This window comes from Myotis daubentonii, chromosome 5, assembly GCF_963259705.1.
Source record: "Myotis daubentonii chromosome 5, mMyoDau2.1, whole genome shotgun sequence".
Classification (NCBI taxonomy): Eukaryota; Metazoa; Chordata; class Mammalia; order Chiroptera; family Vespertilionidae; genus Myotis; species Myotis daubentonii.
This window is the reverse complement of record NC_081844.1, coordinates 60,383,531-60,408,274: the sequence shown is the minus strand read 5'-3', so window position 1 is coordinate 60,408,274 and position 24,744 is coordinate 60,383,531. Positions and strand designations below refer to the sequence as shown.

The following is a 24,744-nucleotide window of genomic DNA, read 5'->3' as shown; positions in this document are numbered from 1 at the left end:
CATGGGCCACGAAGTTTCAATCGCACTGTACGTGAGCGCCCGCACATGGTATTTTGTGGAAGAGCCACACTCAAGGGGCCAAAGAGCCGCATGTGGCTCGCGAGCCATGGATTGCCAACCACTGGCCTACAGCAGGACTTCGCAACCTCAGCACTATCGGCAGTGCTGACCAGGATGATCCTTTGTAATGGGGCTGCCTGTGAATTGTAGTATGTTTAGTTCACAGCATCCTCAGTTTCTACCAGTAGATGCCAGTAGCACAGCTCACCCCCAGCTGTGATAACCACAAGTGTCTCCAACATTGGCAAATGTCTAGGGGGCAAAATAGCCGCCCTCCCCCCTCCTTAAGAACCCTTGCTCTACAGGAGTTCATGTCTGGGATAGAGGCAGACCAGAGAAACCAGCAAATGATAGGATTTGGGGGTTGGAAGGGAAGTTAGAAATCTTGGAGCATGTTGCTTCTCCTGGTGCCTCTTGCCCACTTCCACTCCAACACACACCACCATTTTGTACCTGAAGAAACTATGACCCGGGGGGATTAGTGAATACAAAAAAGAAAAAATACAGGTATTTGAGGTAGTGTTGATTTTGGACTGTAGGCTTCTCTATTTTAAGCTTGTTCACAGATTGGGCAAGTAAGTCTACTTTCTAGCAACTCAAAATAAGAAAACAGGCTTATGGGAACAGATACGGGGGGCTGAGGATTGTGTCACAGAAAAGGTGAAGGCTAGCACCACTGAAAAAAGAACTTAATAAGTGTGTTACCTGTTTTTCAGACTTAAAAGATTAGAGCAAACTCAGTAGAGCATGGCTGGCTTTCTGGCCCAGCCCTGCAGAGCTGTAGCGGCCTCACATTAGACTATTTTAAGTGCTTGTGTCTAAAAAAGAAACAGAAAAGAGTATTTAAAGAAAAATAATTTGCCTTTTTTTTAAAAAAAAAATGACTAGCTTTTGATATCTAGATAATCGAGATAATGGCCTACCTGATACTTCTACTGTAGGTTATGTTTTATAAAGGCATTTTATATCTTACTGAGAATTCTCACTGAGAGGTAAGAACACCAAATTAAATATTAGCTGCTTATGGTTATTTTAAGACTCATCTCAATAACTGAGGGAATTTGGTTCTCACACTTTGTACCTTTTGATTTCAAACAGCTTTAAACAGGTTTATGTTGTCCTTCATCAAAAATTATAGAGGATCGGCAGACTGAGACGCTTTGGGATTGAAATTAGGCCATTCAGAGTTCCTCATGCGTGGTGGCTGCCTTTTGTGTTGATCCCTATCATTCTTAGTCTGTCTTTTTCAAGAATATCCTGGAAGGACTGTCCTGAGTGAGGACACAAGCGAAAATGGCAGGCTACTGAGCCACCGGGTGCACACAATACCTGCTCTTTGAGGTAGGGGGAAACCCAACTGGCAGATTGTTGTCAGGACTACGTTCTGGTCACCAATGTCCTTTAATAGCCACAGTGATCACAACTCTTCTCTTATTTACCTCTGCATATATGAGCTGGAATTTTTATCTTCTTAAACCTGGCACCTCAATTCTCAGTGACACAACTTTCAACCATGTATGTGGATGGTCCGTTGAAAATTCATAACTGAAAACATGCCATTCTGCTTTTAGTATTTGAAATCCCTTGGCCGGGAGACATTTTTCTGAAAACAGATCTGAAGGACCTCAAAAAGTTAATTATTCTGGTAAGACACGCTTTCTAAATCATTACAGTATTATGCTGATTTATCTAAAAGTGGGTTCTGAACTTGACTAACTGCCGAGTCCTGGCAGACATGAGCATGTCAGATGTCTTGGCAGAGTGCGGGGCCTGAAAGGGACTTTCCCACTTCTTTATGTTATCCACAATCATGACATGTGGGAGTTTTATGAAATTTCTTCTGTTATACTGAAATGCTTAGCTTTTCATACTGTCCGTGCAGCTCAGTGAAAACAGGCTCTGTGTGTGTCTGTATATATTTAAATGAAATGAAAAAGAAAAGTGAAATCCAAGAAATTCCTTACGTTTGCAGTGGTAATTATTTTTAGGCCAATGTTCATGTGTTTCAAAAGATCTCTTTTTTTTTTTTTTTTTTTTTTTTCTTTTCTTTCTTTTTTTTCAAAAGATCTCTTTTAAGTCAATTGATTGGAACTTGGAACAGAGCTGCCTATGGAAACAATAGTGTAGCATATGTGGTAGTAAAGTTTCCAGACTAGCCCTCAAAATGTATTTAACCCATCAAATGCTAACTTGCTTTGCAGTACAAGGGACAGTGGTGAGCAGCCTATCCAAACACTGTTTTTTTTGTTTGTTTGTTTGTTTGTTTTTTGTTTTTGTTTTTTTTAAATATATTTTATTGATTTTTTACAGAGAGGAAGGGAGAGAGATAGAGAGTCAGAAACATCGATGAGAGAGAAACATCGATCAGCTGCCCCCCACACATCTCCCACTGGGGATGTGCCCGCAACCCAGGTACATGCCCTTGACTGGAATCGAACCTGGGACCCTTCAGTCCGCAGGCCGACGCTCTATCCACTGAGCCAAACCGGCTTCGGCTATCCAAACACTGTTTAATGATATTCAACTTGCAACTTGTTTCAATGCTAGAGATTAAATAAAATTGAAATTAAAAAATGAATAAGGAATAAATTTGATTTCTTTTAAAGGGGAGCGGAGTTGTAGGGAAAGTAGTTTTAAGACGTGGGGTGGGGTTGAAGGGCCCCAGGCAGACCTAAACAGGTGCTATTAGCAGTTTGAGCATCTTGGACAATTGCATCAACCTCTCAAGCCTCAGTTTCTTCAAATGTCATGAAGTTGTTTTGAGAATCAGAGCAGAAGATGCACATAAAGGTGATTTGTAATCTGTGGAGTTCTATACACATATATAGTGTATGTTCCGGTTCCTTCTTTAATATATGAGAATTCTGTCATGGCCTTTCTTTTTCTTGACACATAGGTATTAGTAGCAAAACTCTTTATGCTTAACAGCAATTAATAAAGTCCCACCTAGCTCACAGACACAATATATGCATGCTATTTTGACTCACTTGGAAGACAGTAACATTTGCTTTTTTGAGACGGTAGGAATTTCCAAGGTAATCTCTCACTCTCCTCTCACTCATGGTCTCATTTTTCTAGTCTCCAAATCCCTTCTGTTCTTTCCTTGTCTGAGTATTTCTTTCTCAACCACCTCCTCGAGTTTTAGATTACACACCAGGGCTCACACTCCAGGCTGGCCTCCCAGTGGCCCTGGCCTCTCTCTGACCTGTGCCTCTGGCCTCAGACCAGCTCCACAGTCCTGGCCGACCCTGACGAGGGGCCCTCTTCTGCTCAAGGTCTCACCAGATACCAAACAGAGGCAGCCTGTCTTGGGGGAACGCAGCCTGTCTGGGGAGAGCGCAGCCCGGCAACAGTATTTCTGATGTGATAGGCCCAGCCTTGGGCCCTGATCCAAGAGTAAAACTAGAAGTACAGTGGGCCTAATCCCCCAGACCCGAGGATCTTTTCTGGTAAACGTGTTAGGAAAGGAAATGAGGATTCAGTGGCCACCGAGGAGAAAAGCTTTCCCATTCCCTGCCTCATTCATTGGGGCAGGTGGGGTGGGGACTACTTGTCTACCCCTAAGATTCACAGTAACCCCCAAACAGGCAGATTGAAAGGGGCTTACTAAAATATTTGTGTGTGTGTGTGTGTGTGTGTGTGTGTGTGTGTGTGTGTGTATAAAAGTTATACCTTTAAGGACTAAACGGAATAATGACATTTAATATGGGAAGAGGCCTCCTTAGCGGTCAGGAAGTACAACGTATTCCTTTTAGAGCAGAGGAGTCTTAGCCTAGACAGGTGAGTGTTTTGCAAGTGTCTGTGCCTTCCAATCTTGAGTCCTTTCATAGCAGGTCCTTAAGACACTACATCTGGGTCTTGTGTCTTGTGCCCCCTCTTTCCTTGTGTAAATTTGGCACTAATCTTGCACAGCTATGTGCCGAGATCCTAAAATCTGCTAAAAAGACCCGAAATGAAGTAGGGGGTAGCATACTACACCACCTCTGACTTCTTCCTCCCAACACAGGGAGAAGTAGTAATATTTATTAAGCAAGGCAGTTTGTAGGATCTTAGAAACAGGAAATATGACACAGTTCCAGCTCTTTTAGAGCTTACAGCACTGTGTTATCTTAGTCATTAGAGGGAGCCAATTCTGGACCATGGAGCACACACCGAATTGCATATTAGTGCATGGGTTCTAGTTTTGTTTCTTCCCCTGGTTCTTGTTAAGACTTAGAAAAGATTGTGTACTTCTTGGGGCTTAGTTTTCTTATCCATCAAATGAAGAGATTGAATCCTAAAGCCTTATGTCTGTTCATTTTGTGAGTCCTAGTTTCATGATCCTTTTTTTCTTTTTTCATCACCGGGCTTTTGATCCCTATTACTCTTTTTATTTCAATAAATTACTGGCCAAGATGTAGTAGACACTAATTTATTTGTTGATATGATAGGCAACTTAGCAATTTGACCCACAGGCTAGAAAAAAGAGTCTGAAAATGTGTAATGGTCCATTTCTTCAATTTTGAGGCAGAACTAGATCCCAAGCCTGTGTAAGATCATTTGGATTATTATATACCTCATTAGGTTTGTAAATTAGAATATACCTGCTTTTGGATATTCAGAATCTTAGAAAGTACAATAGAGGGTGATTATTATAAAAGAACTTTTGACTTTACAAAGGGATTGGACCACAGAATTCTTTTTAATAGTGAGTTCCTCCAGTGCATTTAAAACATAGTATGATTAACAGAAGCTTAGTTTATGTACATCAGAAATACACGGTTGTATTTACAGCTCATAATTTTCCGCAGCTGTACTGAGCTTGTATACACCAAATATGCTTTCTGCTACCTAATTGGGAAATTTCGATGGTTTGAGAGTGGGGGTTTCTTTTTTTGTTTGCTTCGCTTTTTGCTGTTGTGTTGGAATTTCACGGACCTTTCTTCCCTCACTGCCCATGTTCTTTCCAGTTGGTCAGGCAGCTCAAATATGGGAAGTCATCTCCAGCTGTTGGATGGGTTGCCCATGTAGGGGATGAGCCTGTGACTGGGGTGGTAGGATGCTTTCTTCAAGGGCAGGAACATGGACTCTTAAAAACAGATGTAGGTTCAGATACCTCTCACTAGCATTCAGCAGGGTACTAACCCTTTACATAGTCTCCATTTTTCATCTGTAAAATGGGAATAATCATCATAATGCTGATATCACATGATAAATGAGAGCATTTATCTTTTATGAAGGGGCTGATATAAAACAAGGACTCAATGCAAGGTAGCTCTCTGCCCTTCCCCTCCAATCCAGGGAGTAGCCCCAAAATGTAGCCCTGGGAGTAGCAGTGACTGAGGCCTCCCTAAGGTTTAGTCGGATGGGGCTGTGTCCAATGGCAGGATTCAACGTGGGGTAGTCTGGGTTTAACTGTACTAGCCCCGTGATCTTGGAAAACTAACTTACATGTTCAGTACCTCAGTTTCCTTAACTGTAAACTGAGGCGAATAGCACTTATCTCTTCAGGTTGTTGGAGAACCTCTGTTTCAATTTGTATAAAGTGCTCAGGTCAGTTCCTGGCACATACACTCTGTGTTAACTACAGTCCATTACAGTGAAAACCCTTTTTGTTAGAATTTAATGCAAACTTTAAAAACATGGCATGGCCCTGGCCAGCTGGCTCAGTTGGTTGGAGTATTATCCCGTACACCAAAGATTGGGGGTTCAATTCCGGTCAGGGCACATACCTAGGTTGCGGATTCAGTCCCCAGTGAGGGCATGTACCGGAGGCAACTAATCGATGTTTTTCTCTCTTTTCCTCTCTCTCTAAAAATCAATCAATAATTGTTTTTAATTGGCCTGGAAAAACTGTAGGCTTTGTAAAGAGAACTGATTTTTTTTCCATCGAGGAGGCTGTTGTTTCTGAACAGTGCTCGGCCAGTTTCTTTCACAGGAGATAGATTTGCTCTTAGAAGTCTGCACCAGTCTTTCATCTCTTCCTCTCTCCCTGCCTGTCCACTCTGTACAGCTTTTGTTATTAATGTGGAGCAGTTGAAGTCACTGACTTGGGTGCAGGCCAGGCCAGCGTTTCTGTGGGCATATCTATTACTTTCCTAGACTCTGGTCATGAACAGGATGATGGAAGGCAGAGGTGCGGGGACGCTGTCCTTGTAGGCAGCCTGCGTGAAAGGTGTGTTCGTTGTCTTCGTCACATTGATGCTAATAGATCAGAATCTTGCTTTGTATCTTAGCACTGTTTTTCTTCTCTTACCCTACAACCTTTATCTCTTTGGACTGTCATTTTGCTTGCTCTCTGGTAAACAGATGAATGCTGTTTTGTTATGTCTTTCTCCATTGTTGTTTCATCGTTGAAAAGCTTTTCTTCAGTTAACTAAATATTTATTTAAGGCAGGTTAGTTTTCTCCATGAAACTGTATATTTCTGTAGGGTACCCCCCCCCCACATACACACACACTTGGGGATTATTTAGTCTATATTGTCTTTTTTCCTCTGTAAATAAAATAACCCTATGGAGTTATTTATTGAACTAGCAAGTGAAGTGTGTTTCCCTTAGGAATGGTGTAATTTGAGAACACACTTTGATTTTCTGCTCTGCTTTTGTATTAGAGCTTGGGAAACTAGTTTTTGTTGTTTTGGAAAAGCAATGGAATTTTATCACACATTTTCCTGAAACTCCCTAGCTTCACCTTTTCCTGAAATATTTCTTTCAAAGGTCTGTTTTCCTCTGTTAAGAGGTTCCATCATTTAAAAAGTAAAGGAGCTTGATTAACTTAGGCCTTTTTACAAGCTGTTGGCTTTATAAAAGAAGAGACTGTTTGTCTGAGAAACAGTACTTGAGGGATCATATGACCATTAGTGTGAAACTTGGGCCAGTGATATGTTAGCTTGAGCCATTATGATTTTTCCCCCCGGTATCTGCAAATAAATACATGGCCTCGGACCTTGTTGTGCCTTGTGACTGGTGGTAGGTTATACTTAGTCCGGTTTTGGACTTTATTCTCACTCTCTCTAATTGTGGGGTTTTTTTTATGGATTTAGAAATCTTGTTGTGAAATAACTGATTTCTAGTTGATTTTAGCCATTGCTAAATTGTGACATGCATATATTTCTTTTTAATTTAACAGTTGTTGTTTTTCTTTCTTGCTCTTTTATCAATTTGAAAGCAGTAATTGTGAATTAGAATTCCTGGAAATATTTGTCCATAATGATATGTCACAGATGTTTGAGTGCTCTGCACACTCCCCACTCCATTTAATGTCAATTTAGTGAAGAGAAAACGTGGATAATAGCTGTGTGTTGTAGTGAGTCCGGACCCTCTCCCCAGTGGCTCTGCTTCTCCATATGTTATGGTACCTCTCTGATCTTTCTGAAATGTGCCCCGTCAGACACTGAGACTTGAGCTGTTTCATATGAGTGTCTGAGATTTTTATATGATTTGGACATAAAGTAGCGTGTACCATTTCCCAAACCACATTCTACATCCTCTTACAGAACACAGTGAAAGGAGAAAACTGCCTTTGGTGTCATGATGGTCTTTATAGAGTCTAGTGCTTTTAAAAACATACTTTTATGATATGTTATAGAACATTTTGAAAATGCTGGGAAGAAAAGTCACTTGTAATTTTACCACTCAGAGGAATGAAATGTTAACATATTTATTTCCAGACTAATTTTCTATGCATATTTATATAGATACATAGTCATTCCTTTATAAGAATGTCTACGATGCTTTTTGAAACCTGCTTTTTTTTTTTTTTAACAAAACAGTGTATGTGAGAACATTTTCCATATCACAGTTTATTCTTTGACAATATGATTTTAAATGGCTGCATAGTTTGGCATCCATTATGGTTTGGCTCTGGAAATACTTAGAGATGTTCCAAATGAAAAAGACCATTTTGGGAGTGAGGTCTTCCTTCCTAATTTTAATATCAACAGAGAACATGTTAATTTCGTGCTTTACTCCAGGTAGACTTATCTGTTCTTCGCTATGTTTCTGTAACAAAACACTTTCTTTAAATATACTACAGTCTTTGGTATAGCAGCCACTAATTATAATTAATTTTTAATCAGCCATTTATAGCAGATTCAACAAATGAAGTTTTCAAAAATCAGCATACTATTTAAAGAAATCAAATTAATTTTGAAGTAGATTAAACTTTTCACAACTGAATTTGGGGTGTACCTGTCATGATCAGGTGTCATAATTTCGGGGTGAACTCGACTTTCCTTGAGCCTCCAGGCTGGAGGCTCCAGGCAGGACAGGAGAGGCCATGTGGTCAGGGAGACGGAGCCAGATGGTCCCCTGATGGGTGCCAAGCTCCCAGCAGAGACGGATGCTACACCTGACAGCCCGGAGTAAACAGCAAATGTTGGTGGCACGGCTCACCCTTTCCTGGAGAGAAAAGAAGCTAAGCTCTTCGCCTCTGCTGGCATAGTTTGAAACTGCTTTGCAGGCTCTGTTCAGCCTGGAGTAGCAGGTGTCCAGGCAGTGAACTTCTAATGGGCAGTGGAGGAGGAGGAGGAGGTGGAGGCCAGGCTGGGGCCGAGTTGGCAGCCCCTGTGGCTGTCTCATGAAATGCACTTTCTGGCATTCTCAGAGCCTTTCAAAGGAATCTGGGTAAGTCATTTAACCTTGTGTCACTTTGGTTTACTTGGCTTTTAGAAGGGAGTAGTAATTAAACCAAATGGAGCCGTCAATCAGTGGATCTCTGTGGCGCTTTTCAGTTTGAAAAGCGCAGAGCCATCTAAAGTCACAGAGCCATCTCGAAGTTTCACCCTAGAATTGACTACTGTGGCTTGTCCTTGACACGAGGGAGCTGATTTGGGGGGAAGAACGTGTTTGAGAGTCATATATCCCCGAGTTAATACACCTGGCTGGGCAGCTACTTAGGAGCAGGGTGACTTGGGGCACATTGATCTCTCTGGGCCTCATCTGTAAAAAATGATCATCATAATAGCTGCTTTCAAGATAAGTGAGAGCTGTACTTTATAAGTGCATGGCACAGAATAAGCTTTCAGATGTTAGTTCCCGCGATGAAGATAGATTCGTGCCCAGTCATCTGACCACAGTGTGGGTTTGTGATTGATCTTCGATCATTGGATAGCCCTACAACAAAGTGCTCTCCCGTTATGAATACAGCTGCATGCACTGAGATAAACTGGAAAATGCAAAGCTTTATAAAAAGGTCCCCCAAAGTATATTGACCTAAGCAGAAGTGTTGGGGGCTTTCTTTTCTCTCTCTCTCCCCCCCTGTCTCACAACAGTCCATCTGACCCCCAGCTAGGACAGGGCCCCAATGGACAGGTCCCTTCCATCTTGTTTCTGTGCCATCCTGAGGGTGTTGTCCCACCTTCACAGTCTAAGTCAGTGGTTCTCAACCTTCCTAATGCCGCGACCCTTTAATACAGTTCCTCATGTTGTGGTGACCCCCAATTTCATTGTTACAAATTGAACATAATGAAAGCCTAGTGATTAATCACAAAAACAATATGTAATTATATATGTGTTTTCCGATGGTCTTAGGCGACCCCTGTGAAAGGGTCGTTCGACCCCCAAAGGGGTCGCAACCCACAGGTTGAGAACCGCTGGTCTAAGGTGACTCACTGTGATCTCTTTTCATCTGAGAGGAGGGCGGTGGTCTGGAAGTCCTACGGCCATTTTCACTCACGTTCTCTTCATCAGAACAGTCACTAACCACAGCTAGCTGTCAGGAAGGCTGGGAATTGTCATCTTTAGCAAGCCAGACACCCTGTGGAAGTTTCTGTTACTATAGAACAGGAGTCTGAGCGACAATCAGCCTGTCATTGTGAGTAAAATTGTATTGGGACACGGCCACTCACTTAGGAATTGTCTGTGGCTGCTCTCACAGTGGGCGGAGTAGAGTGGTTGTGACAGAGACCATATTGTCTGCAAAGCCTAAGGTAGTTGCTCTCTTTCCCTTTCCAGAAGTTTGCCTAGAGAAAATGGGGAAATGAATATCAGGGGAGCAACAGGTAGTCTCTGCCACCATCAGGGACCTGGTGAGCAGGTTAGTCACTTGCTGCCTTGGAAATGCAGCCTTAGGAGGTTGTCCCTTTGAAGACTAGTGCCCCATGGGAGAGTGAGTTGGTGTGCGAGCAATTGTTGAAGAATCGTGTTGGAGGGAAGATTTGAGGAGCCAGGCATGCAGTGGCCTGGTGGAGATGGAGGAGGGGGAGTTAGAAAGCTGCTTACTGAAGTGAGCTTCCATCTTAAAGTGGAGCACCACAGTGGAAGTGCTTCACCGTCCTGCAGCCCGCGCGGTCTTGCTTTGACACTTGCTGCAGTCCCACTGTGACCAAAGGCTCTTAGCTGATGGCCTTCTCACTGGTCTCCCTGCCCAGAGCCTCAGCCTCCTCCAGACCCTCCAGGGTAACCTCCTGTGACTGCCCTCAGAGGACTCAGTGCATTCCTGTGACCTACTCAGTAAAGGCCCAGCTCCTCGGTCTGCCCCTCCAGGGCTTCTCCTCCTCACTTCTGTTTCCCTGCACGGTCTGACACACACGCTGGGCTCCTGCCTCACAGAGACACCTGTCCTCTCAGCACTTTGCTGTCTCCATGCATTTGCTCCAGTGTCTCCTGAGCCTCCCTCTATCAAGGCGTTGGGGACCCAGGACTGCACAGGCACAGGATACACATCCAGAGCAGGGCACCTGGGGATGCTGGCTTCCTTTTGGTACTGCCCACATTTGTATTTCCTCTTCCACCTTGTCCCTTTCTCCCAACCTAAGGATTAGCTCTCCCCTCTTGAATGCTTACAGGGTGTTGTTTGTATCCTGTGTGGCCCCGGTGGCTTTCTGTGGTGTTGGAGCTGTTCTGTGCCTGTTTCCAGTCTTGTGGAGACTGTGAGGTCTTGGAGGCCGGGTCCAGATCTGACTGAGCTGCTCAGCCTACACTTTCATCTAGTAAGTGTTGGCCAGTGTTGCCATGATGCTGTCTACAACCATCACCATCCACAAATGAATGCCTCTCAACGAAAAATGTAATTTACAACCTGTAGGGATTTAAGGGCAAATGAAAATAGAGTGCTGGTAATTGTGCTGAAAATGAGTGTGTCATGTAAAGGCTTCACCCAGAGCAGTTTGTAGCTAGTTTTTAGTGAAAGCACACTACATTTAAAAATACTTTCTTAAGATCGGAAGCAGTTTTTGAATACAGTTCCATTTGGAAATTTTAAACAGTTCCTTGTACAGGAGATTTGATTTTGGGTGGTGGGCACACAGTGCAATATATAGATCTTGTAACATAGAAACCCACACCTGTAACCTATATGCTCACGTTGACCAATGTCACCACAATAAATTTAATAAATAAACAGTTCCTTGAAAAACCAAGACTGAGTCCGAAATCAGCACTTTTGTGGGGCATAAGTAGGGGCATATGAGCGGAACTCCTGGAGTGCAGAGATGGGCCACCTGCAGAAAAGCCAGGATTGGAGCATTTTCTAAAAGCTACTGATTGCCAGAGACATCACTAACTACCCAGAACAGTGATTTTCAACCAGTGTGGCAAAAGAGGCACACTGGTGTGCTGCAACAATGTTTAAAACATGCAATACCTGACTACTTAGGGGCACTGACCTCTTTTCCCTTAGATTGTCAAATAAAAGAATGACAACTGCCGACACAATAGCTGTCTGGTGTGAATGAATCAAAAAAATTCTATTTTTTTTCAGAGCGGCAACAAATACAATATTTTAGTAATTAGTTTATGTGCGCCAAGAGATGAAAAAGGTTGAAAATCGCTGACCTAGAAGATCCATCTAAAATTACTCACATTATACTCACAAAGGTTGTATTTTCACAGCTTCGTCTTTCCACAGTCGGTAATCAAATGTAAGAAGAGCTTTTATTTTTATAGAAAAGTTACCCGATGGAGTGCCAAGTTCTTTTTTACCAAGCATACAATGAGGAGACCAATCTAAATAATGAAATACTTGCTTATGCTGGCAAAGGATTCCCGATGTTCACTCATCTCCTGTTAATTAATACCTAGCGAAGTTGGCGACGATGTTGGGAAGCAGATGGATGCGCATGAGTTTTAACTGAATATTCACAGCTTTGGAAAGGACTGGAAGGAGAGATGCTACCTAGACAGGAGTTGTAAAGCTTCACCTTTGAGCTCACTAGCTGATGTTGGGAACATAGAGTGCTTATAGCTCCCTCCTCCCCACTCCCCTGACAGAGGGCTGTCTGACAGGTAAGCACAGAAAGGAAAGGTTTTCTTTCCTTGCAGTGTATGTGTTTTGCAGTTATTAAAGAGCAAGGCAGTTCAGGAGTTTCTATTCAAGCGTAAGGTAGGATAAAAACCAATACCATTATGTGAAAGTCACTGCTTTGCCCCTGTTCCTTACCTCTGCTTGTGCATACTGTTCTGTGTCCAGTGTCTGGCATAGTACTCAACCAACAGTAAATGCTCAGTTCGTGTTTGTTGAATGAATAAGTAAATGGACGCTGGCACTTCATTATAAGAGGTTTCTGGAAGAGTAAATGGATTCTTAAGCAAAATGATTTCTTTAAGGGGTGAAATGTGAAGACAAAAGAAGCTCATGTTTCCATCCCCCTTCACCCTGTCAAGCACCCCAGTACTGCACCCTGGCAGCTCTCCGCGTGTGAGTTTTAAACGTTTGGGAGGAGTAAAGGTGTGTGGCCTCATATTACTGAAAGGAAAACCCCAAGGTTGTGTAAATGTTTCTTGGCCCATTCATAATAAACATAATGTGAAACACAGCCAAAATGAGTTCCTTTTGAATTAATCCTGTTTCTTACAGTGCTTGATTGAGGTACAGACCTAGGCTTTGTGTAACATAATAGAATTTTGGAAAGGGAGTACAAAGTTTCATCCAGAAGGCTGTTTCAACTTGGCCCACTGTCTTTTATTCCTTTGAAGTTTGGGGGTATTTATACAAATTTAGATCTTCAATAAACAGATTAAGGCTATTTATGAACAAGCCAAATATAATTTATATCCCTTAATTTGAGCTCATAATTTCTACCCTAGGTAGATAAGCAATAACACAGAAGAAAAATCTCAGTTAGGGTGAGATTGTACAATTGCAAAGTGATTAGGCTTCCTTCTAAGAAACACCGCCTGTGATCGGCCTTTGAACTTTGCATCACCCAAATCTGAATTGAAGAATTGTTTTGCCACTCTTTGTCCCTGGGAAAAAACTCTGTCCTCCAAATCTGTGTTTCTGATTCTGGAAAATGGGAATAGAGGCACATTCATGAGATAATTCAATGTAAGGCATCCAGAACATTGCTACGTGTAGTGCTTGGACCGATTACGATAAAGAGTCTTTACTGCTGGAACAGTGACCCCAAAATGCAGTAAATTAAGGGAGATACAGCTTCATTTACTCTAACAAGGCAAGCATTCTAAGCTTGCAAGGCAGTCATGCTCCTTGCAGAAATTCAGGGACCCAGGTTCCGTCTACTTTGTTATTCCACCCTTTCAACATTGAAGAGTCCATCTACATAGTCAAGGCAAGGTCATGGGCACTTCTTTGTCCCAGCTTGAGGGGAGGAAAGGAGTCCAGAGGCATCATGCCCTGTGTCTTTAAGCCTAGAGGCCCAGGAAAGGTATCCATTCCTGCCACTCACTTTCCTTTGGGGAGAATTAAGTCACTTGGCCACATCTGTCTATGAGAGAGGCTGGGAAGTGGGGTTTCTAGCTGGACGCCATGTACCCAGTTACAAAGCCTTCACTGTGGAAGATGGGAAGAATAGATTTCAGTGAGCATCTAAGGGTCTACAGCACCATGCTTAGTTAATGCAACCATTATTCACTTATTAGAAAACAGTAGTTCAAGTGAGGGTTTAAATGTCCTTGTTCTAGGGGTAGAGGAATTAAAGAGCAGCTGCAACTCAGAAGTTGTGTCTCCAGTAAGTTGTTAATTATTTTGGGGGGGGGAAAGGGGCCCCTTAAGTATTGAATCACAAATCTAAGTAAGCCCTGAGGGAGAATAGAAAGGGTGGCAAGAAGCAGTAGAAGGGGTGGGAATGACCCTGATTAGCTATGCTCTTCCTGCTTCTCAGGCCACCTGCTCTGTAAATTAAACTTAACCCCTTATCTGACCTGGTGAGGACAAAGTACACTAGCTTCTAAAGAAACTTTTCTAGAAGCAAGGTTTTTGTTTCCAAGCACAGAAAAGAAGGCAGAGAAGAGGGGAATTGTACAGGGTAATATCCACCTTGAATTTTCTCTTTGAAAGACATGCTTTGTGCTATAGAAAGGAAAAAAAATTATATAAATACTTATTGAGACTATCTCTGACTTGACACCATGGCCAAAGAAAAAACAAAGGCTAAATACACGAGTCTCTGCATGTAGATGTACCCCAGGTAAAAATTAACTATTAAGTAAGCAACTTTTCTCAACAGGAGAAGTGTACAAATTCTTAAGGACATCCAAGTTGGGGGTATAGATCTAGGGTTTCAGGAAATATTTTTAGCCGCTTATAAAATTACTCCTCACAGTCACTGTATTCTTCTGTATTTAGCAATTGCTAAGAAACAATAAGAGGGAGTGAAATGATGTCCTGAGTTGCTCCATAGTATTTGAAAAAATTTACAATTTCAGGCTTGGCGAGGAATATATACTGGACTTGTTTGTATGCAAGTCATGCTCATATGTTTGATAACGGGGTGACCTTAAAGAGCAGGCATTTGTTTTGGTTTTTATAAGTAACCCATTGCCTAACTGCTGAAAATAGCTGCATTTATTTTAAACAGGTGGTCCAAAGTTGATAGGAAAGAAAGTAGAAGTGAGTCTGTTTCTCAATTTTGATTTTTTCCCCACATCAAAAATCATAGTTAACAATATATACTCTGAACCAAATGTCGTCTAAATGTTTACCTGTAAGGAGTAGATTGCCTAAGAGATAGGATTGTAGATTGAGCTGTTTGACTTGTGGAGTCAAAAGCCAAAATAAAGTGCTTCACTTCTTATTTTCTGATTGGGTTTATCAAAATGATCAAGGCATTGTTGAAACAGAGCTTTTGATTCTTAGAAGAAAATTAAGCTGTGAAATATACTGAGCCTATGAAAACTTCAAGAAGTTCAGGTGGTAAGTGCTGATGACTTGTTCAGATTTGATGTGAGTAGGACCTGGCCAGAGGACCAGGAAGAATACAGATCGAAAGTTCACATTTCCATGATTTCCAAGTTCCACGGAGGTCTTAAGCCAGTAATTCATTAGCTTCTCTCCTTTGGTTTCTGACATTGAAGATAATGAATATTTTGGTAATGCAACAATGAATTCATATTAATGAAGGACATTGAAAATAAAGCATTTCTTTAATATGCAGATGCTGTTTTTAGACATCAGTGAGCAGGTTACGATAGTAATTCTGTCCGCTGATAATGTAAGGAACATGAAAATCTAGAGTTTTCTATAAGTGTGAAATACTAGGTTGCTGAAGTTCACTTAGATTTTTGGTGTGTTTTTTTAAATTAATTTACATTTGTGATAATTACACCTGGGTCCTATCTATAAACTTATGCCTGTGCATGTCCACAAAGCACCTACAATTCTTTGGTTTGATGTTTGCGTTTTCTTCACTGTTTCCACACAACTAAGAGCTCTTGGGCGCTCATAGACTATGGCAGGGCTGGGCAAACTTTTTGACTCGAGGGCCACAATGGGTTCTTAAACTGGACTGGAGGGCCGGAACAAAAGCATGGATGGAGTGTTTGTGTGAACTAATATAAATTAAAAGTAAGCATCATTACATAAAAAGGTACGGTCTTTTTTTTCAATAGTTTTATTCATTTCAAACGATCCGGCCCGCGGGCCGTAGTTTGCCCACGGCTGGACTATGGACTGTAAATTCACCTATCATCTTTCGCTTTTGCTTCTATCTCAGTTTGTCTAAATGAAACATAGTGGGACTGGCTCATATTAAGTAATAAAATCATAGCCTAGCAGTCAGCAAACTATAGCCTGTAGACCTGGTTATGTCTAAGACAGTTATTTACATTTTAAAAATATTGTAACAACAACGACAAGAAGAATATGAGATGGAGACCACTGTAGCCTGAAAGACCTAAAATATTTATCTGGCCCTTTACAAAAAAGTTTGCCACCCCTTGTCATAGACAGATAATATAATGTTAAGTGGTTAAGGGCACTGGTCTTAGGGCCAGAGTGCATTGGTTCAAATCTTGTCTTTACCACGTTCTAGTATGACCTTGGGCAAATTACTTAATCTCTCTGTGACCCATTTTCTCATCTATAAATGGGCATAATTACAGGGCCTACCTCATAGGGCTGTGGTGAGAACTTTGATAATATATAAAGTGCTTAGAACAATGCGTGGTACTTAGTGAGTACTCAATAAATGTTAATGATTATAATGATTATGGTGGTTGAAAGTTTTGAAAGACCATTTGAACTAGTCCTCACTTTCAACAAACAGGTGGACTTCCAACTTATCAAAGACTATTTTCTGTTTCTTTCGTCAAGAATGAAGGCCCGTTTTCTTTTCAATAGTGCCTGCTTTACTGGAAAAAGTCAAGACAGACCTATACTCAAATGTAAAAAAAAAAAACATGTTTGAAAGTATAAAAGGAAATGATAAAGATAAATTAAGAAAAAGACATTAAATGTGACACTAAAAAAAGCAAATTCTGTGGTGTACTTATGATAACGTGCAAGAAGAAACAAAGTGGAAATGAGAGACATAGAAGAGGGATAATGGTTAGAGAGAGAAGGAAGAGGAAACAAGAGTAAGAAAGTCAGCAGAGCAGGAGAAAGATGTAGATCGAAAGGGAGGCTGGAGGTTATTCCAGAATGTCCAGTGTTAGCATCTCTCCTTCCCCTGGAGCCCGCCTCAGTTATTGTGTCCAATAAAATTGCTTCCATTTGAAAGAAAGCATGGCTCCTTTTGTGTGATTATTTTCCATTGCAGAAATAATTTTTCGGCATCAAGTGTTTGTTGGACACATGTTGTGTGTAAGATATGTTTCCTAAGAAAACCTGTCACGTAGTATATCTACAAAACCATCTTCTTTTGTATATTTTTTTAGGTCAAATAATTTTCTTACCTTTAGCCACTTGCCTTAACCATCACAAACCATGTGTTGATCCCTAAATACCTTTATCTTCTTTAACACCTCTTTGTTTGCTCCATGTGCTCTTTTAAGTAGGGGAAGAATAGGCGTAGTTGTTTACAAAATGTAGAAAATGTTTTAAAAACCAGAAAGTGTAATGAAGTATAATTTGTTCTCTTTTTTTCACTTGAGTTGTTTATTCTGTTTATGTACATTAGACTAGAGATGACTGTTCCAGGACTGGCATTTGATGTTGTCCAGGGACCGAAATAATGGCCGCACACGGCGCTTTTACTGGTTTAGTTTTCCTCCACTAGAATTTAAGTTTGCTGAGGTTGCTGAATTTTTGTTTCTTGAACTACTATTCCTCCAGCAGCTAGAACAGTGGCACATGTAGGTGCTCGATAAACGTTTTTGGAGGAGCGAATGAATGAATGAGTGAAAGAATGAATGAAATATAGCTACTCATTATTTCCACTGAAATATCTTCCCCAGGTGCATATAGCTTGCCAGTTGATATAATTTTAGGTGCCTTTATGCTAAGAAGAATATTTTAAGAATGAATTCTGTTTAATAAATACGCAATTGAGTACATAAAAGGGAAATTGAACATGAAATCCACTCATGGATTCATACTAAATTAAATGGTAAACAGTAATATTATTAGGTGCACATGACTCAGACAGTTAAGACCTTTTGGGGAACTCAACATTTTTGAGAGGGCTTTAAAAAATATTGTTCCCTTTATTCTAAGAGAATAGCATAATAAATACTAATTTTTAAAAACAATGTTCTTTCGAATAGAAATGAATTCTAAAACATAATTAACCTCTCCCCTGCCTACTTTAAAGCATGCCTTCCATGTACTCTTTCTTAGGATGTGGATGTAACAAAATGGGGAGTAAACTAAGATAGAGGAAGGCATGGCACGCAGGGGTTGGTGGGCCCACCCTGGGAAAGCAGTGTAGGAGATGAATGGGTGAAAGCCTGAACCAGGCCTGTCAGCACCCATTCCTAGGAAAGGGGAAGGGCGGGGCAGGGTGGGACCCAGAAGAGGGCACCTAGAAAAGGGGAAAGGAAGGATAAAATAGGAGGCTTGGGAAAAGTTGACAGTCTAATCAAGGTAATTGATGAGATAGAAAACGGCATCCATTCATCCTCACGTGACCTGGGAGGTAGGGGGTCCTGACACTGGACAAATACAGACGTAAATGCAATCCTAGCCTCTACTTGGGACTGTAGGGAACAACACATCCAAGGTCGTGATAGTGTACAGGCAGTCCTCGGGTTACCTCGGACTCGACGTATGTCATTTCGTGGTTACGTTGCCATCTCCTATTTATTTATAAAAAAAAAAAAGTTCCGTCATTTTGACGTATGTACATATGTGCTTTATGTTTTTTATCATTTATTTACCACAAGTAAAGGTCAGGAATCGTTATCTTTCTTTTGAATTTTTTTTACTGTTTCACTTCATTACTGCTGTGCCTGTGCTCCACGTGAGTGGCATAGGTGCTTATGTAGGTGGGTTCCGACTTAACGGCGAAAATCACGTTACGTCGCGCCATAGACGTAACCGAGGACCTACTGTATATTCATTCCCTTGATTGGTTTTAGGCTCTTAGACTCAACCTTTAGGGTAAAAGAAACACATAGAAAATTGAGGTGGTTATAGAACAGAATGTAAATGTTATTAACCTTGACAGTGTAAAAGTATATGCACAACAGATGAAAAGTCGCCAGTGGAAGGGTGTGAGGGAAGATGAAGGGAGAGAATGGAAAATAACACACAAGAAAAGTCAGTGTTGCCTGCAGCCACTCTGTGGCTGGCCAACTAAAACAGCGGCTTAACTATGTGGCTTGAAGTCCCTCTGGTTGAGGGACTGGTGGTGTCACTGCCTTGGGAGGAAGGAGGGAGAGGCATTGGGGAAAGTCAGCCGACCGTTAAGGCTGAACGTCAATAATTAATGTCTAAAAATGATGTCATATATAAGCATAGAATTTGGAAATGTGAGGTGTCCTTTTTAGTGTCCTGGTAGGAAATGCTGATTTTAATGAAGAGACTACGTATGGTGCTTTGGGCTGGGTTTAGATTAGGGTCCTTACACCTTTAGGGCTGGAGTGACTGGAGGAAATTTTAAAAGGTAATTTTAAAAACTGTGTACACTAGACCAGTGATCCCTGGAACAGTGGAGGAGTGACGACCAAGGGTGCTGTGGTCAGGAAATTGGCAGCCACTGCTGGAAACTGGGAGTTAAAGCCAGGAGAGAGGGAATACATTCATCTCTCCCCAAACAGAGAGAATGGGTGGGGCTGGGGTGCAGGGGTGGGGGTGGGGGAGAGGGTAAACCACCAAGAGGAGCCCAAACCAGGACTTGCTTCTCTTTGGAGTGGAACCAGGAGCAGGGATACCCAGGGTAGGTTTATTGTGTTGCCTATACGCTCTTCGGTACAATTTGATGTTTTAACTTCCTGCGGGTATGAATTTAATAGTATTTTAATATAAATACTTTTATTCAGCACCTGTTATTTCATCTAATGGGCTGGGAGCTTGGTGGGCCAGAGTGACTCAAACAGAGAGAATCTCTGTCCTGAAAATGCTTTTGGTCTCCTTGGAGAGATAGGATGCTAAACACACATAATAGGTGTGATTACAAGTGGTGATTAATGCTTAAGTTTAATGTCATAGCACACAAGAAAAATCAGTGTTGCCTGCATAATCTTAAGTCTTTAGTAATGATGTAACACTAATTTATAAAACATCATTTTTTGGGAGTAGAAACAATTCTTTCTTGAGTAGCCTGTTTCGCTCTATTTAACTATAAATACACTACATGCTCTAAATCAGATATACTGATGAAACAGCTGCCTCTTCATTGTTTTATTCCTTTGTTACTCAATTTAATGAATACTTTGAACAGATTCCAAAACATTAAATTAGATGTATACGCATGCTTTAAGAATTATATCATGATGTTAGTGTATTTAAAACTCAGTGATATCATTGTTTAAATATAGTAAATAAGAAAGTTAATTATTTGAGCCACTTTTACCCTCTATAAATAATCTGGCAGTACAACAGACAAGAGATAAAAATTAACCCAATAATCCATATCTAAGTATAGAGTCAGGGAAATTCCCCCCACCTTCCTTCTTCCTGACATATGAACCTTGATGATTGCAATAAATCTTTTGAGGCCCTTGATTGAAATTTGCCCTTCCTTGCTTTTCTAGTAGAGATCTGAGCAACGACAGACATTGGGGGGAAACATTAAAAGCACAAGAATTTTATTCTGTCTTCCTTGATACTTCCGTTGGCTGACTGTTTTGTCCAAAGGGAATAGATGAATGAACAGAGGAAGCTGGTTGTCAACTGTCTCCTATCCCTCCCACCGTTCACAGCACTCACAACAGTCTGAGAACAGAAAACTTTAAATCCTGTGTTCCTATATCCTGAGCATTTTCTTGTTAAAATAAACCGGTGAACACTTTATCTCCCTTGATTTAGTTTATTCTGTTTCCTCCATGAAAAAGTTGCTGAAGGTGTTTTAAGCTGATACTGCATACATGTAAAGTATAGTCATAAATCACTGGAAGCTCACTGCTTTTAGAACCTGCCAGAATTATCATACTAATGCACTTCCACAAATGGTGTTAAAAATAGTAATTAAGTAAATTCTATTTATCTTAGTCCCTCTTTTCATCTCAACTTTTTTTTTTTTTTTTTGGTATGGATTCTGTCATTTGATTTTTATACAGTTCTGGGAAACAGAATTCCTGCCAATACAGGAGGAGTTTTATACGTTTAAGTCCTTAAACATGGGAGAAAATCTAGAATTGCCCCTCTAGAAATCATTTTGTTTGCAATAATCATGACTTACTATGCATTCTGATTGCCCTAGAAGTTAAGAAATGAAACCACTGGGTCACTGAAGATCCAGAAACTATGCCTAATGCTTATATTTCTCCTTCAGGGATAATTTTCTAATGTCTTATTCAGGTAGTATAGTTTGTATAACCCTGGCCGACTGTCTTGCAAATGTGTGTCACCAGTCACAAGGGGAGGGGTGTCACGTGATTGGTTGTTTACATAAGTCACAGTAGCCATGTCTGTCATCTTCATATTTAAAGAACTATGCATGTTGGTGCAAAACTGTAGTTTAAAATGGGAAGCCGGTTTAGAGAGTCCGCTGTTGCTGATGATGAGATCATAGACAAAACCCACACCCCTTTCTAGACAGAAAGATTCCCATGGAGATAAGCATGCCTTCTGAGAGGAGTCACTCAGCCACGCCTGCCATCACTGAACCACTGTCTCCGTTTCACTTTACCTGTTCCTTGACTTGGAGTATTGCGGAAATTAATCCATAGATTTCCAGAATCTTCTTCATGGAAATGATTTTGTTTTTGCTATACATACACCTGAAAACCAAAAATAAAGTGGCCAGACCATGTCAGCTTACTAGCAGTCAGTAAATTATTTGTCTGCTTAAATATTAAGAAAGGCATATACTACCTAGATGCAATCTAGAGGTGCATACTTTTCCTTAAAAGGCAATGATTAAAAGTCCAAAGGTGCACAAGGAATTGGTGAACCTAAGTTGATACAAAGTTTTGTCTTTGGGACAAAAGTGTTAAATAGGAATTCATAAGTTAACTTTTCTGTTCTTGAGTGACTGCTTTATACAAGTCCAAAGTTAGCTCTCTGTGCTTTGTGTTCTGTTCTGTTCTGTTCTTTTTATTTGTTTTTCCTGATTTTTATAGTGCCTGCCTATCTTATGTTTTCTATATTCATAAGGACTCCACTAGGGGGCAGACAAAAGAATGGAGATGAAAGGAAAACCACATCAATGCATTTACTTAACTTTATGCCTTATGTTTGCTGCTGCTTTTGCATACCTTGTGGAAAAGTTTTTCTATTTAGTTGTAGTTCGTATAATAGCACCTAACGTAGTTTTTAGTATGCTTAGTTCTACATCTAAAGCGTAAACGCTTATACTGATTTAATGGTAATTTTTCAGTTAATTGTCACAATATTTCTTTTGCTTTTCTGGCATGTTTCCACCATCAAACCACTTAATAATAAACACTTACTTAGTAATTGTTTGTGGATGACTGTAATGCTGATCCCCATAGGGTTCACCTTACACTGTGCATCAAGACTGAGTCATTCCTCCACTCTCTCAGTCACCACTTGCTGAGTCTCTACTTTTTGCCAAGCATTGTGTGTGTTAAGTTTTGAGAACAGAGCCTTGAAGAGAAAGACCCTAAACAATTGAGTATAAACAAATGATTAGTTATAGTTGCCCTCTAAGCCATTTGGTGAAAGACTAGGCTAAAAGGAACCAGAAGGGATTCTTAATGCTACAATGCTGGATAGTTTTTATTTCTGATTATTCTTTTCAGACTGCTCATGAAGATTAAAATGTCATATAGGGTTGGCTTAGGGACTTCAATTGGAAGTGAGTGAACTGAACTAGCCTCTCCCTTAATCTGGGAGGCTAGCTAAAGATGTGGTTTTTTGTTTTGTTTCAATTTTTTTCTTCATTTTTCAATTATAGTTGACATTTTGTATTACATCACTTTCATGTGTACAGCATAGTGGTTAGACATTTATGTAACTTATGAAGTGATCCCCCCAATAAGTCTAGTACCCCCTGATACCATACATAGTTATTACAATATCATCAAATATAGTCTCTATGCTGAACTTTATATTCTTTTTTAAAAATGTATTTTATTGATTTTTTTACAGAGAGGAAGGGAGAAGGATAGAGAGTTAGAAACATCGATGAGAGAGAAACATCGATCAGCTGCCTCCTGCACACCTTTTATTGGGGATGTGCCCACAACCAAGGTACATGCCCTTGACTGGAATCAAACCTGGGACCCTTCAGTCCACAGGCTGATGCTCTATCCACTGAGCCAAACCAGTTAGGGCAAGTACTTTATATTCTTGTGACTATTTTGTAACTGTCAATTTGTTCTTCTTAATCCCTTTACCTTTTTCATCTAGTCCCCCAACCACCCTCCCACCTGGCAACCATCAGTTTATTCTTTGTATCTATGAGTTTGTTTCGCTTTTGTTTGTTTGTTTGTTTGTTCTTTAGGTTCCAAAAATGAAATTGTATGGTATTTGTCTCTGTCTGACTTATTTCTCTTGGCATAATATCCTCTAGGTTCATCCATGTTGCAAATGGTAAGATAATCATTCTTTTTTTAAGGCTGAGTTGTATTTCATTGTATGTATTTACCACATTTTCTTTATTCAGTCATCCATTGATGGACACTGAGGTTTTGTTTTCTTATTCATTTAGCCACTCTGTGTCTTATATAAAGCATTTAGTTCATTTACATTTAAAGTAATTATTGATAGTTATCTAGTTATTGCTATTATAGTTCTGTTGTTACTGTTTTTTTCCTCCTCTTCCTCTTCCTCCTTTTTCTCCTTCATTCCTTTAACTGTTAAAGTTTAACATGTCTTGTAATACTGCTTTGTCTTTAACCTTTGGTATTTTAATTATGACATGTCTTGGTATGGTCCTCCTTGGGTTCATCTTGTTTGGGACTCTGGCTTCCTGGACTTGTATATCTATTTCTTTCATCAGGTAAGGGAAGTTTTTCATCATTATTTTTCAAATATGTTTTCAATCCTTACTCCCTCTTTCTTCTCCCTTTGATACCCTTATGATGCCAATGTTGGTATGTTTGATGTTGTCCGAGAGGTCCCTTAAACTATCCTATTTATTTTATTTTATTTTATTTATGTCCTGATTCAGTGATTTCTACGACCTTATCTTCCAAATCACTGATTTAATCCTCTGCTTTATCTATTATACTGTTCATTCCCTTTAATGTAGTCTTCATGTTGGTTACTGTATTCTTCATTTCTAACTGGTTCTTTTTTATGTTTTCTATCTCTATTTTTATGTTTTCTATGTCTTTGTTAAAGTTTTCACTGAGTTCATCTATTCTTCCCCCAAGTTCATTGAGCATCCTTAGAATCAATGTTTTGAACTCTGTATCTGTTAAATCGATTATTTCCATTTTGTTTAATTCTTTTTCTGGAGTTTTGTTCTGTTTTTTAAATTTGTTTTCATTTGGGACATGTTTTCATTTGTCTCCTAATTTTGGCAGCCTCTCTGTATTTGTTTCTATCTATTAGATAGATCTGCTACATCTCCCAGACTTGGCAGGGTGGCCTTACCATATATAGTAGCTGTCCTGTGGGACCTAATAGTGCAGTCTCCTGGCCACCTGAGCCAGCACTCCACGGGCATGGGTTGTTTGTGCCCTTCAGTCATAGTTGAGCCTTGATTGCTGTTGGCATGTCTGTGAGTGGAATTAACTCTCAGGCTGGCTGGCTTTGAGGATTGGTCATGACTACAACGGATGAGTTGTGTGTGGGCTGACCCCACAGATTGGGATTCACTGTAGCAGGTCTCTTGTCTGCTTACTCCGCCCTTTGGTGAAACTCATTGGGTGGTGCTCTGATATGGTCTGAAACCGGTCACCAGGTGTGTTGATTCTGGGGCCTCTTCTTGGAGGGACTCTTTTGCAGGCCCAGGGCAGCCACTGTCTGTGCCCTACCCAGGCCACCTAGTAGGAGCTACAATGAATCTGTG

General features: G+C 40.6%; 1 protein-coding gene across 7 annotated transcripts in view; it reads left to right on the top strand.

Moving 5' to 3' along the window:
• GAB1 (GRB2 associated binding protein 1) overlaps window positions 1–24,744 on the top strand; it is a 115,784-nt gene that overhangs the window by 40,373 nt on the left and 50,667 nt on the right. The window lies entirely within an intron of this gene.